At 37.8% G+C, this 12,133-nt stretch overlaps 2 protein-coding genes across 2 annotated transcripts in view; both read right to left on the bottom strand.

The window, feature by feature from the left end:
* The window catches only part of MGAM (maltase-glucoamylase), a 138,198-nt gene extending 127,246 nt beyond the window's left edge, over nt 1-10,952 (bottom strand). The window contains exon 1 of the mRNA XM_060021020.1: nt 10,863-10,952. The gene's annotated coding sequence lies outside the window, so the exon portion shown is untranslated. The remainder of the gene's footprint in view (nt 1-10,862) is intronic.
* SSBP1 (single stranded DNA binding protein 1) overlaps nt 10,896-12,133 on the bottom strand; it is a 69,458-nt gene continuing 68,220 nt past the window's right edge. Inside the window, exon 8 of the mRNA XM_069541026.1 lies at nt 10,896-11,004. The gene's annotated coding sequence lies outside the window, so the exon portion shown is untranslated. The remainder of the gene's footprint in view (nt 11,005-12,133) is intronic.

Genomic DNA, 12,133 nt, shown 5'->3' with positions numbered 1-12,133 from the left:
TCACTTCGCCCCAGCTTCCCCCTCCCACCCTGTGTCCTCAAGTCCATTCCCTATGTCTACATCTTTATTCCTGCCCTACAACTAGGTTCCTCAGTACCATTTTTTTTTTTTTAGATTCCATATATATGCGTTAACACATAGTATTTGTTTTTCTTTTTGACTTACTTCACTCTGTATGACAGACTACAGGTCCATCCACCTCACTACAAATAATTTTGTTTCTTTTTATGGCTCAGTAAAACTCCACTGTATATATGTGCCACAGTTTCTTTATCCATTCATCTGTCAATGGACATTTAGGTTGGTTCCATGTCCTGGATATTGTAAATAATGCTGCAATGAACATTGTGGTACATGTCTCTTTTTGAATTATGGTTTTCTCAGAGTATATGCCCAGTAATGGGATTGCTGGGTCATATGGTAGTTCTATTTTCAGTTTTTTAAGGAACCTCCATACTGTTTTCCATAGTGGCTGTATCAATTTACATTCCCACCAACAGTGCAGGAGGGTTCCCTTTTTACCACACCCTTTCCAGCATTTATCGTTTCTAGATTTTTTGATAATGGTCATTCTGACTGGTGTGAGGTGATACCTCATTGTAGTTTTGATTTGCATTTCTCTAATAATTAGTGATATTGAGCATCTTTTCATGTGCCTCTGGGCCATCTGTATGTCTTCCTTGGTGAAATGTCTATTTAGGTCTTCTGCCCATTTTTTAACTGGATTGTTTGATTTTTTGATATTGAACTCCATGAGCTGCTTGTATGTTTTGGAGATTAATCCTTTGTCTGTTGTTTCACTTGTAAATGTTTTCTCCCATTCTGAGGGTTGTCTTTTTGTCTTGTTTATGGTTTCCTTTGCTGTGCAGAGGCTTTTAAGTTTAATTAGGTTCCATTGTTTATTTTTGTTTTTATTTCCATTACTCTAGGAGGTGGGTCAAAAAAGATCTTGCTATGGTTTATGTCAAAGAGTGTTTTTCCTATGTTTTCCTCTAAGAGTTTTATAGTGTCTGGCCTTACATTTAAGTCTTTAATCCATTTTGCGTTTATTTTTGTGTATGGTGTTAGGGAGTGTTCTAATTTCATTCTTTCACATGTAGCTGTCCAGTTTTTCCAGCACCACTTATTGAAGAGGCTGGTTTTTCTCCATTGTATATTCTTGCCTCCTTTGTCATAAATTAGGTGCCCATATGTGCGTGGGTTAATCTCTGGGCTTTCTATCCTGTACCATTGATCTATATTTCTGTTTTTGTGCCAGTACCATACTGTCTTGATTACCATAGCTTTGTGGTATAGTTTGAAGTCAGGGCGCCTCATTCCTCCAGCTCCATTTTTCTTTCTCAAGATTGCTTTGGCTATTTGGGGTCTTTTGTGTTTCCCTACGAATTGTAAAATTTTTTGTTCTAATTTGTGAAGAATGCCATTGGTAGTTTGATAGGGATTGCATTGAATCTGTAGATTGCTTTGGGTAGTATAGTCATTTTCACAATATTGATTATTCCAAATCGAGAATATGGTATATTTCTCCATCTCTTTACGTCATCTTTGATATCTTTCATCAGTGTTTTATAGTTTTCTGAGTACAAGTCTTTCCCCTCCTTAGGCAGGTTTATTCCTAGGTATTTTATTTTTTTTGTTGCGATGGCAAATGGGAGTGTTTCCTTAATTTCTCTTTCTGATTTTTCATTGTTGGTGTATAGGAATGCCAGAGATTTCTGTGCATTAATTTTGTATCCTGCAACCTTGCCAAATTCATTGATTAGTTCTAGTAGTTTTCTGGTGGCATCTTTAGGATTCTCTATGTATAGTATCATGTCATCTGCAAACAGTGACAGTTTTATTTCTTCTATTCGAATTTGTATTCCTTTTATTTCTTTTTCTTCTCTGATTGCTGTGGCTAGGACTTCCAAGACTATGTTGAATAAGAACGGCAAGAATGGACATCCTTGTCTTGCTCCTGATCTTAGTGGAAATGCTTTCAGTTTTTCACCATTGAGTATGAGGCTTGCTGTGGGTTTGTCATATGTGGCCTTTATTATGTTGAGGTAGGTTCCCTCTATGCCCATTTTCTAGAGAGTTTTTATCATAAATCGGTGTTGAATTTTGTCAAAAGCTTTTTCTACATCTATTGAGATGATCATATGGCTTTTATTCTTCAATTTGTTAATATGGTATATCACATTGATTGATTTGCATATATTGAAGAATCCTTGCATCCCTGGGATAAATCCCACCTGATCATGATGTATGATCCTTTTAATGTGTTGTTGGATTCTGTTTGCTAGTATTTTGTTCAGGATTTTTTCATCTGTGTTCATCAGTGATATTGGTCAATAATTTTCTTTTTTTGTGATATCTTTTTCTGGTTTTGGTATCAGGGTAATGGTGGCTTTGTATAAGGAATTTGGGAGTGTTTCTCCCTCTGCAATTTTTTGGAAGAACTTCAGAAGGATCGGTGTTAGCTCTTCTCTAAATATTTGCTAGAATTCGCCTATGAAGCCATCTGGTCCTGGACTTTTCTTTGTTGGAAGATGTTTAATTACAGTTTAAATTTCATTACTTGTGATAGATCTGTTTATCTTTTCTAATTCTTCCTGGTTCAGTCTTGGAAAATTGTACCTTTCCAAGAATTTGTCCATTTCTTCATGGTTGTCCTTTTTATTGGCATATAGTTATTTGTAGTAGTCTCTTATAATCCTTTGTATTTCTGCAGTGTCAGTGGTGATTTCTCCTTTTTCATTTCTAATTTTATTGATTTGCGTCCTCTCCATTTTTTTCTTGATGAGTCTGGCTAAGGGTTTTCAGTTCTGTTTATCTTCTCAAAGAACCAACTCTTAGTTTTATTGATCTTTGCTACTGTTTTCTTCATTTCTATTTCATTTATTTCTGCTCTGATCTTTATGATTTCTTTCCTTCTACTGACTTTGGGTTTTCTTTGTTCTTTGTCTAGTTGTTTTAAGTGTAGGGTTAGATTGTTTGAGATTTTTCTTGTTTCTTGAGGTGAGATTGAATTGCTATTAATTTCCCTCTTAGCACTGCTTTTGCTGCAACCCATAGGTTTTGGATCATCGTGTTTTCATTGTCATTTGTTTCTATGTATTTTTTAATTTCTTCTTTGATTTCTTCAGTGACCTCTTGGTTATTTAGTAGTACACTGTTTAGCCTCCATATATTTGTGTTTTTTACAGTTTTTTTTTCCTGTAATTGATTTCCAATTTCATAGTGTTGTGGTCAGAAAAGATGCTTGATATGATTTCAATTTTCTTAAATTTTCCAAGGCTTGATTTGTGACCCAAGATGTGATCTATCCTGGACAATGTTCCATGTGCACTTGAGAAGAAAGTGTATTCTGCCACTTTGGGGTGGAATGTTCTATAAATATCAATTAAATCTATCTGGTCTATTGTGTCATTTAAAGCTTGTGTTTCCTTATTTATGTTCTGTTTGGATATCTGTCCATTGGTGTAAGGGGGGTGTTAAAGTCCCCTACTATTATTGTGTTACTGTTGATTTCTCCTTTCATGGTTGTTAGCATTTGCCTTATATATTGAGGTGCTCCTATGTTGGATGCATAAACATTTATAATTGTTATGTCTTCTTCTTGTATTGATCCTTTGATCATTATGTAGTGTCCCTCCTTATCTCTTGCAACAGTCTTTATTTTAAAGTCTATTTTATCTGATACGAGTACTACTACTCCAACTTTCTTTTGACTTCCATTTGCATGGAATATCTTTTTCCATTCCCTCACTTTCAGTCTGTATGTGTCCCTAGGTCTGAAGTGGGTCTCTTGTAGACAGCATAGATATGGGTCTTGTTTTTGTATCCATTCAGCCAGTCTGTGTCTTTTGGTTGAGGCAGTTATCCATTTATGTTGAAGGTTATTAGTGATATGTATGTTCCTACTACCATTTTCTTAATTGTTTTGGGTTTGTTTTTGTGGGTCTTTTTCTTCACTTGTGTTTCTGCCTAGAGAAATTTCTTCAGCATTTGTTGTAGAGCTGGTTTGGTGGTGCTGAATTTTCTTAGCTTTTGCTTGTCTGAAAAGCTTTTGTTTTCTCCATCAACTCTGAATGAGATCCTTGCTGGGTAGAGCAATCTTGGTTGTAGGTTTTTCTTTCATCACTTTAAGTATATCCTGCCACTACCTTCTGGCCTGCAGAGTTTGTGCTGAAAAATCAGTTTATAACCTTATGGGGGGGATTCCTTTGTATGTTTTTTTTTGGTTTTCCCTTGCTGCTTTTAATAGTTTTTCTTTGAATTTAATTTTTGTTAGTTTGATTAATATGTGTCTTGGTGTGTTTTTCCTAGGGTTTATCCTGTATGGGACTCTCTGCTTCCTGGACTTTGGTGACTATTTCCTTTCCCATGTTAGGGAAGTTTTCGACTACAATTTCTTCAAATATTTTCTCAGACCCTTTCTTTTTCTCTTCTTCTTCTGGGACCTCTATAATTCGAATGTTGGTGTGTTTAGTGTTGTCCCAGAGGTCTCTGAGATTTCAATTCTTTTCATTCTTTTTTCTTTATTCTGTTCCTTGGCTGTTATTTCCACCATTTTGTGTTCCAGCTCCCTTATTCGTTCTTCTGCCTCAGTTATTCTGTTATTGATTCCTTCTAGTGTATTTTTCATTTCAGTTATTGTATTGTTTATCTCTGTTTGTTTGTTCTTTAGTTCTTCTAGATCTTTGTTAAACATTTCTTGTATTTTCTCAATCTGTGCCTCCATTCTATTTCTGAGATTCTGGATCATCTTTACTATCATTACTCTGCATAGTTTTTCAGGTAGATTGCCTATCTCCTCTTCATTTATTTGGTCTTGTAGGTTTTCACCTTGCTCCTTCATCTGTGACATATGTTTTTGCCATCTCTCCTTTTTTTTTTTTTAATGAGTGGGATTGTGTTCCTGTCTCAATGGTTGTTTCGTCTGAGGCTTCCAACAGTGGAGTCTGTAGGTTGTTGGGTAGAGCTGGGTCTTGGTGCTGAGATGAGGACCTCCATGCAACCTCACTCTGATGAATATTCCCTGGGGTCTGAGGTTTTCTGTTGGTCCAGTGGTTCGGACTTGGAGCTCCCACTGCAGGAGCTTCAGCCCAACCCCCAGCTCATGAACCAAGATCCCACAAGCCGCGTAGGTGGCATAAAAAAAAAAGAGAACAATAACAAAGTAAAAAAAAAAATTAGACTACAAAACTAACAGGTATGTTAGAAAGAATCTAAAAATAAAAATATAGATGAATCAACAAGCAGAAAGTACATCAGTACCACAATAGTATAAAAGAGGAGGAGGAAAAAGAAAAAAAAAGCCGGGGGGGAGGCCTTAGCTGTGGAGGGTGGGGCCTAAGCAAGGGTGAGGTTTGGATGGTGGGCGGGGCCAATGCTCAGGACCCACAGGGCTGGAAAAGGCCCTGGAGGCTGTGGGGAGTGGGGCTTAGGCTCAAGGAACAGAAGGGTTCCAGGCATGCCCCCCACCCTTGGGCTCAGAGGGCGGGGGACCTCACCTGGGAGCCCAGCAGGCTTCCTTCACCCTCCTCTCCTCTCCTGCTCACCTGATCCCGGAGGGCCTCTCCCGCCTGCCTCTCCTGATCTCCCCGGCCTCAGGGGTGCCGATCCTGTCTGGTTTCCACTTATCCTCCCTCCTTGATCTCCCCATGTCCTACCAGTTCACTTGGGGGCTCCTCCCGTTTCCTTGGGTGTCAGGGGCCCCCACCAGCGGCCAGCAGGTGCCCTAGTTGTGGGGAGACACTAACTTGGCATCTTCCCACACCGCCATCTTGACTCCGTTCCTGGCATACTCTTTTGAAGACAAAGACTTTTGAGAGCTGAAGTCAGTATGGCCAAGACTACAAATTAAAGTTCCAGGGAGCAAGGGTCATTTCAAGGTTAAGGGTTCTCAAAGTCCAGGAGAGGATTTATTTCATCAGACAGAGTTTAGGAGTCCACAAGTGGGAACAGGGCTGAGGTCTAGAGCTAGGGATGGTGAAAGAGAGGCAGTATGCCAAGTTCAGAGGCTACCAATGAGCACAAGATCCTACCTGTCTTCTGGGCATGTGCTGAGTCTCCTCCTTGAACCTATCAGTGTCATGCCTGGCTTCCAAGCCCTTCAAGGGTGCTCTGAGAAAGAGTCTGGCATGTGCCCTGGTGGAAAGAAGGCTTGTCCCAGATTCCAATGCTGATATTGTGCTCTCATGCCCACAGCCTCCTCATCTCCTGCATCATGAACTGGCACATGATAATCTCTGGGCTTACTGTAGTTGTGCTTAAAATTGTTGGAATGACCTTATTTCTGCTTTATTGTGAGTATTTGATCAACTTCTTACCCCAACTCATATTGTTTTGTTCTTTGACTCTTCTCTCAGAATGCAGGGTTGAATATAAAGGTTAAATGCCCAGGTCTTTCCAGCTGAGGGCAACTGACTGCCCTTCTCACTCCCCGACACACACAATGGGTCAGGTTCCTTGGTCTACCTTGGAGACGTAGATAGAACGGACCAGTGTCTGACGGTTAGAACCCCACATAAAGCTTTTGCCACTAGAGTATTAGTTGGGTAATCTGAGCTGAAGTACTCAGCAGTGCTTGTTATAGTTGCTAAAATTTGAAAATACAGCTCCAGTCCAACCCAATGATAAGCTCTGGGAAGAACTACATTAAAGGTAATAGGATTTTACTGAGCGAGATATTTTCCTTTATGTACACAGAAACTAATTCATCCAAATGTTCAGAAAAAGAGGCCTCATCTCAAAAGATTTTACTGCAATTGCAGCAAGTAAAATTTTCTCCAGCCTCAGAAGCCAGTGGGGAAAATAAATGAGGAAGGAAATGTGATTTGGAGGCAGCAGTTGGATAAGAGGTATCTACCATATGACCCAATCTAAAGGTGCAATTCCTACCACATAAGAGAGCGGGAAGAAAATATGGATGTGAATGACTAAAAATATTCACAGAAAACACATGCACATCTTGACTGACCTGAGTCAGAGAGTTCAACATGTCACGTTAACACGTGTCACAGTGCCCTAGCAGCCTCACGGTGACGTCTGTCTGTTACGTATATTGTGCAGCCACCTCTGGGGCTGAGCCAACAGCTGATTTTCTTTTCAGTCCCACAGATTTTTTTTTTTTTTTTTTTTTTTTGCGGTATGCGGGCTTCTCACTGTTGTGGTGTCTCCCGCCGCAGAGCACAGGCTCTGGACGCGCAGGCTCAGCGGCCATGGCCCACGGGCCCAGCCGCTCCGCGGCATGTGGGATCTTCCCTGACCGGGGCACGAACCCGTGTCCCCTGCATCGGCAGGCGGACTCTCAACCACTGCGCCACCAGGGAAGCCCTCAACAGCAGTGTTTATTACATCCATGTTATGTTTTTTGTGGGGGGGGGGCAGGGCAAGATAAGGCTAATTTTATTTATTTTTTTATATAGCAAGTTTTTATTAGTTATCTATTTTATGCATATTAGTGTATATATGTCAGTCCCAATCTCCCAATTCATCCTACCACCACCACCTACACCCCACTTTCCTCTCTTGGTGTCCCACTACTGGGCATATACCCAGAGAAAACCATAATTCAAAAAGACACATGCACCCCAATGTTCATTGCAGCACTATTTGCAATAGCCAGGTCATGGAAGCAACCTAAATGCCCATTGACAGATGAATGGATAAAGAAGATGTGGTACATATATACAATGGAATATTACTCAGCCATAAAAAGGCACGAAATTGGGTCATTTGTAGATATGTGGATGGACCTAGAGACTGTCATACAGAGTGAAGTTAAGTCAGAAAGAGAAAAACAAATATCGTATATTAATGCATATATGTGGAATCTAGAAAAATGGTACAGATGAGCCGGTTTGCAAGGCAGAACTAGAGACACAGATGTAGAGAACAAACATATGGACATCAAGGGGGCAAAGCGGTGGGGGGCTGGGGGTGGTGGTGAGATGAACTGGGAGATTGGGATTGGCATGTATACACTAATATGTATAAAATAGATAACTAGTAAGAACCTGCTGTATAAAAAAATTTTTTTTTAATTCTTTAAAAAAAAAAGATACTGGCTATAATTCCCTATTCTATACAATAGACAACAATTGTATAGAACAATTGATATACAACAATATATCCTTGTTGCTTATTCATTTCAAACACAGTAGTCTGTATCTGTTAATCCCATACCCTTAATTTTCCCCTCCCCCCTTCTGTCTCCCCTCTGGTAACCACTAGTTTGTTTAGTATATCTGTGAGTCTGTTTCTGTTTTGCATATACATTCATTTGTGTTATTTTTCAGATGCCACATATAAGTGACATCACATAGTATTTGTCTTTCTCTGATTTATTTCCCTAAGCATAGTATTCTCTAGGTCCATCCATGTTGCTGCAAATGGCAGAACTTCATTTTTTTATGGCTGAGTAATATCCCATTGTATATATGTACCGCATCTTCTTTATCCATTCATCTGTTGATGGGCACTTGGGTTGCTCCCATATCTTGGCTATTGTAAATAATGCTGCTATGAACACTGGGGTACATGTATCTTTTTAAATTAGTGTTTTCATTTTTTTCTGGATATATACCCAGGAGTAGAATTGCTGGATCATATGATAGTTTTATTTTTAGCTTTTTGAGGAACTCCATGTTTTCCACACTGGCTGCACCAACAGTGTATAAGAGCTCCCTTTTCTCCACATCCTCTCCAACATTTGTTATTTGTACATTTTTTGATGATAGCCATTCTGACCGGTGTGAGGTGATATCTCATTGTGGTTTTGATTTGCATTTCTCTAATACTAATACTGACTATCTTTTCATGTGCCTGTTAGCCACCTATATGTCTTCTTTGGGAAAACGTCTATTCAGGTCTTCTGCCCATTTTTTGATTGGGTTGTTTTTTCGGTATTGAGTTCTATGAGCTGTTTATAATCATGTGGAAATTTCCAAAATTATTTAGAATTTAAACAATAGTGAAAATGGCGCATATCAAAGATGATGGATAGAAAACCCACAAGAACATATACATAAATTACTAGAAATAGTAAGAGAATATAGCAAAGCAACAAACTATTAAATCAACTTATGAATACCAATTGCATTTCCATCATCATCAATAAACAGAAAATATAATTTTATGCAAGTACGTCAATTAAAATGATAGAAAAATATAAAGCACTTTAGGAATAAACTTAATAAGATATGTACAAGACATGAATGCAGATAATATAAAACTCTTGAAATGCATCGAAGGGAAACATAAATAGAGAGCTATCTCAGATCCATGGCTAGGAACAATCAATATCAGAAAATATCAATACTTTGCAACTGATATAAAAAGTCAAAGCAATTCCAAATAAATCCCACTAGAGTTTTTCATAGAACTTGACAAGTTGATTTTTAAATTTATGTAAAAGAATTTCTAAGCATTCCTGATGAAGAATAAGATGGCTGGCCAACCATATCACACATCACAAATTATGATAAAGTCATAACTATTAAGGCATTGTGGTCTATAATAAATAAACCAATGGAACAGCAACAAGAGCCCAGAAACAGACCCATATACAGATGGAACTTTGATAGATGACAGAACAGGTGTTGCAGATCAGTGGGGAAAGAAGGGACCATTGACAAATGATATTTGGATATTTAGCTTACTATCTTTAAAAAATGAAATTGGATCGCTACTTCACATCATTCACAAAAATCAAATCTAAATTATATGAAAATTTAAATATGAAAATCAAAGCTTTAAAATCTTTAGAAGTAAATATAAAGGAATATCTTTCTGATCTTGTGGTCATAAAAGATATTTTCAACTTGGCACAATGCTCAATAACCACAAAGACGGATAATTCAAGTTTTAAAGTGAATTATCTTGAAGTTAAGAGTTCTTATTCATCAAAATACACCATAAAGAGAAGATCAAGCCACAGAGTGGAAGATATTTTCAACATATATAACTGACAAACAAGTAATATCTAGAGCATTTATAGAAGTCCTATGAAGCAATATTTTTAAAATTTAATACACAAAATTTTCAAAAGACATAAAAGAGTTGTTCCCAAAAGAAACATTATTGTCAGAAGGAGAAGGAAGAGGAGGATGAGGGCGGAGGATGTTAATCATCACTACTAGTAAAGGTAATAAAATTAAAATGATAATAAGATATTTGACACTTAATCAGCAAAAAAATTAAAAAGCTTGACAATACCCAGTGTTGGAAGAACTCATAAATTGCTGGAGGGTGTGTAAAAGTGAACATTTGCATGCTCTTATGACCCAGCAATTCCACTCCTAACTATATGCTCTAGTTATATACCAAGAGGTGTACTTACAGATATAAACCGATATGTGAATATACCAATACACACACACACACACACACACACACACACACACACATATACAGAATATGTATCACAGATATATACACAAGAATACTTTCTAAGGTACGTGGTACAAGTACATTTACAGTAACACTGTTCAAAATAGCAGTAAACTAGAAATAACTCAAATGTCTGTCAAGAAAAGAACCAGTGTGAATTCACACTGAAATATAATACAGCAATGAAAAATAAAATACCATCACATCTAACAGTTTTAGATGAATCTTAAAAACATTAAGAACAATTCGCAGGTCTATTTTTATATGTATGTAAGATATTATTTTATAACATAAAACTTTTTCCTTTCCGGACACGTTAAACATAAGAACGTGTAGTTAAGTTTTATCCAAGTAGCTGAGCTCCCCCTCACCATCAGATCATTATGATTTCCTGACCAGCACAAGTTTTTTAGAATTTCCACAAGGAGCATTGAGCCCCAGCCTTGAAGCCTTAACAGAGTAGATTGCTCCCCATCACTTACGGTAAGAAGCAGTGTGCTGCCGTTATCACCCACTGAGAAGCAATCAGAGTCCCCATATAGGACTGGTAACTGGATTTCAGGTATAATAAATAGAAAAGATGACTTAGGTCTTCAGTGTCTTCAATAACAAATGAGATAACACCTGAAACACAGAGAGGGGAGAATCAGGGATACAACCCAGCTGATTAATGGAAACTTGGTGTGGTTATGGAGATTTCAAGACACCAGTGTCCAATAATATCAATATTTACCACATTAATCACTTAGTCTACCATGTGGTACTAGAGTTCCATACTGCACAAACACTGTACTAAGCACTTTAGGTACTTTTAAAATGTTTTTTAATTTTCACAGGAAAAATAAAAAAAAACCCTGGGGTGGATACATTTTATATTATTTTACAGAGTAAAAGCTTAACATTAGGAGACTTACTTAAAGCCATACAACTAGTGAATGATGGTTGGTTCAAGGATTCTGATTTCAGTCTATTTGATCCTAAATCCCATGTATGTACTTCTCCTCGACATGGCCTCCCTGCTTCCCCTCACCCTGTCTGCAGCTTTCCAGAATAGCTTAGCTCATTTCCAATCTCCCAAAGGCTCAAGGCTTCTTGGTTCTATCCATAGTCACAGCAATGCAGCCTTTCCTACAGCTCCCTGACTTTTCCTACTAGTGAATTGCAGGGATGCTCTGAGACTAGTCATCATGACTCCAACAGCAATAAATTCATTAATTAAATAAAAAATAAAAACTTTAATTCTGGCATGAAAACATAGGGAGAGATACTTTGTACTGATGGGCACTTAAATATAAAATAGTACTTATTCTCTGGAAATAGGTACCTGGATTCAAATTCTAGCTCTATCTTTACTAGTAGCGTGAACTTGAACAAATTATGTAAATCTCTATATCTTGATTTCCTTATTTGTACACTGAAATCATAAATGAACTTCTCACTTAAGGCGATTGTGAAGATTAAATGTGTTAATATATGTAAGTAGCTTGGAGGAATGTTTGGCATATAATGTATTCAATAAATGTTATTTCTTACTAAGGCAGTTTCAAGAACATTTTTATGTTGATAAAGTGCAAAATAATGCTCAGAAAAAAGACAGAGACGAAGCCTCTCCATGACCCACCAAATAACTAAACGTCAGATATTGCCTCACACCTCCCTTCTTGGCCTTACTGCTGTTTCTTTACCAGTGATAGCTCTAGCCCTAATATAATCCTCCTAGCTCCTAAATAAAACTTTTGAGGTACCCAGTTAG

The sequence above is a fragment of the Delphinus delphis genome, chromosome 9 (genome assembly GCF_949987515.2).
Source record: "Delphinus delphis chromosome 9, mDelDel1.2, whole genome shotgun sequence".
Lineage (NCBI taxonomy): Eukaryota > Metazoa > Chordata > Mammalia > Artiodactyla > Delphinidae > Delphinus > Delphinus delphis.
The sequence above is the reverse complement of the archived record's forward strand: the minus strand, read 5'-3'. Positions and strand labels throughout refer to the sequence as shown.